Below are 3,337 nucleotides of genomic sequence, written 5' to 3' on the forward strand. Positions count from 1 at the left end.
ATATATTCACATACACACAAGGTCTTGCTCCATCATGCAGGCCGGAGTGAAGTGGAGCAATCATAGCTTACTGCAGCCTCAAATTCTTGGGCTCAAGTGATACTCCTACCTTAGCTTCCCAAGTAGCTAAGACTATAGGTGCAAACCACCATGCCCAGCTTTATTTTTATTTATTTATTTAGTAGAAATGTGGTCTTGAACACCTGGGCTCAAGAAATCTTCTTGCCTCAGCCTCCCAAAGTGTTGAGATTACAGGCATGAGCCACTGCACCTGGATAGTCTGAATATTTCAGTTTGCAAATTTTTTTTTCTTTTTTTAAATATTTAGCTAAGATTTTGTTTTCTTTTTAAAACAATAGTTGTGTCACTTTATAATTTTTGACAGAATGAAAATATGGGAATAACGGGATGTACAGTTATTTTCCTGTCAACTCATACTGGATATTTTGTCTGTGATGTTTCCATTGTTCGATACTCCATGTTCCCATGGTTCGGTACTCATACACAGATTCCTTTAAGTATTACACTTTCTCATACCCTTTTCAAAAATTAGTTTACTTTAAAGAATTTACTAAATGCCAACATTACAACTTAAACCTTAAGTTTTCAAAACAAGAAAACATATGTATTTTACTAAAGCAAAAATAGCCTAGAAAATAATGGCATTATAGTATATTTGAACTTGAACAGGTTTTTTTACCACTTAAATTTATTGTCCCTTGATTGTTTCTTTTTCTTTATTTAATTTTATTTTAAAGATGTGGGATACAATTCAGGATTAGGTATACAAGTGGACATCGTACAGGTAAAGTTTGGGCCTCCCTTTGGTCCCCACATATCCTGGTTCGAGATCAGGTATCCTTTATGAGGGGTAGCCCCCCCCCCCCCATCCCGGTAGTATCCAGCTACTGCTAATCCCTTTCTTACAGTATGGTAAATGTTCAGGATCCGCTTATGAGTGAGAACGTGGTACTCTATTATTTGTTTCTGTGGTCAATCACTGAGTATTATAGACTCTAAATCCATTCAAATTGTTGTGAAGTTCTTTATGGCTATGTAATATTCCATTGTGTATACGTACCACATTTTTTTATCCAGTCCAGTTTCAATGTTTTTGCTATAGTGAATAGTGCTGCAGTAGACATGCATGTGCAGGTATCTTTTTTGTAGAATGATTTGAGTTCCTACTGGTATATTCCCAGTTGGGGGATTACTGGGTCATATAGGAGGTCAATTTCTAGTCCTCTTAGAGATCGCCACACTGTTTTCCATAGAGGTTGAACTTTTCTCCTCTGTCCAAACCAATTGCCACAGTTAGAAGCCACAAGAGGCAATGGATTTGGCAGTTAAATAATAAAAGATATTACATTCTGAAGGGAAGAGTTCTAAGTAAGCCACAAAATAGACAATATAGGAAGGAAAAGGAAGTGCCCCAAAATGCAATCATTCACTTATATAAGTTTTTTTAAACTTTCCACAGCTATATTAAGGTTTGCATTTCAGAGAATTAGCACTGACAGGCATCTCTACTTATGTTAATGTTTTCAGGTCTTCTATTTTGCTACTAATAATTTTATTTTAAATGAAAAAAAGAATCTCTGTTGTTTGTTTTAAACTGTAACATTAGCCTATAAAGTGAACTAACTTACAGGGATCAGATAAAGGCAATTCTCACAGCATAGCCCAAATTCAATGCTCAAATATAATGGAGAATTTTTTTGATCATCTTTTCATGATAACCATTGTTTTCAAAAACTCAAGTGTCCAGTATATAAAGCTTTTGAAACTATAAAACCAGTACCTTCCACTTTTACTTACACAACCACAGCAGACCAAATGAAAAATATGTTTGTGCTTCTATTTTTTTTTAATTTTGAATTAACTCAATAATTGATAAAATGAAAAATAGTGTAGGGATCATTACATATAAATTTATTTCAAAAGTTAAGAAAACGATTTGCCCACTTAAAGGACTACTGTGTGCATGAAAACCATACGAAGAAACTACTGGACCTTGAGTGGAGGTTAGTGTCACATTTGTACCCAAACTCTCATTTCAGATCATAGCAAATTGTAGGAACTCCATAAGTGTGTATTCAGCTGAAATATCTTCATACTTCATGATCCAAGTGACATCAGTACCTTTTAAGTTAAACTGGGGAAAACGTTAAGAAAATGCTCTTCAACCATGCTGCCCATCAAAAGAGGACTGGATTTTTAAAATGTGGTACATATACATGATGGAATATCATGCAGCCATAAAGAAAAACAAAATCATGAATTTTGCAGCAACCTGGATGGAATTAGAGTTTATAATACTGAGTGATCTTTCACAGAAACAAAGATCTGAATATCACATGTTCTCACTCATAAGTGGACCTTGAACAACTACCATAATACTATAGGCAAGGGATTGACAGTGGCGGGAAACTACGGGGGGTGGGGCAGGGAGTTGGGATTAACTGTAGTTGATATCTGCCTGGGGAAGGGGGGGGCACACCTCATCAACAAGGGTACCTTCACAGTGAATTTTTGTATACCTAACCCTTAACTGTACCTCACAATTTTAAAATAATTTTTTTTTAATACTCTTCAGGATTTCCATACACAACTACCTATGCAACAATACCTTAATAAGTAAATAACTAGTGGAGGAGACACTCATGAGGAACTTACAGGTTTTCAATATTTGTCCAAGATAATTTGATTCTGCATAGTGTGCACTCTGTATCTAATTTAAATGCTTCAACTCTGCAATATAATTGGCAATTAAATTCAGTGGTAAACAATCCTATGTTATTCACTAGCCTAAAATTATTGGTAAAGTGGTGATTTTATTAGATTATTTTTTATATTGACATATCTTTTAGTTGGCCTATTATGTAATAACACAATGATGTCCAGCGAGCACTTCAGTTAAGGCCCTGTAAATTCAGAATAAAAATGACAGGAAAGCTAGACCAGGTAGGGGCAGGTGTTAGATAAAGTTCTGCTACCAACTGCCAAATCACGTACGAGCAGCCTACAACTTCAACTTTAGCACTTGTGAACTGAGAACAGGACTTGTTAATCTCAACTGACCATGGCTCTCATGCTTCCTAAGGAAAAGCATTATGTAGAACTAGCAGAGGCAGAGAAATGAAGGTAAGCTTATTTCACATTAGTTTGTTTTGGGCAATGGAAGGCGATTGGAAGGTAAAAGACAGTTATCTTAAGATTGCAGCATTGTTCACAATAGCAAGAACCTGGAACCAAGCATGCTGTCCATCAAAAGAGGACTGGATTTTAAAAATGTGGTATATATATATATATATATATATATATATATACATGATGG

General features: G+C 35.3%; 1 protein-coding gene across 1 annotated transcript in view; it reads right to left on the minus strand.

Moving 5' to 3' along the window:
- The window catches only part of ANOS1 (anosmin 1), a 122,836-nt gene that overhangs the window by 55,496 nt on the left and 64,003 nt on the right, over positions 1-3,337 (minus strand). The gene's annotated exons all lie outside the window — the stretch shown is intronic.

Source organism: Carlito syrichta, unplaced genomic scaffold (genome assembly GCF_000164805.1).
Source record: "Carlito syrichta isolate Samal-C Ts95f unplaced genomic scaffold, Tarsius_syrichta-2.0.1 Scaffold260712, whole genome shotgun sequence".
NCBI classification, from domain to species: Eukaryota; Metazoa; Chordata; class Mammalia; order Primates; family Tarsiidae; genus Carlito; species Carlito syrichta.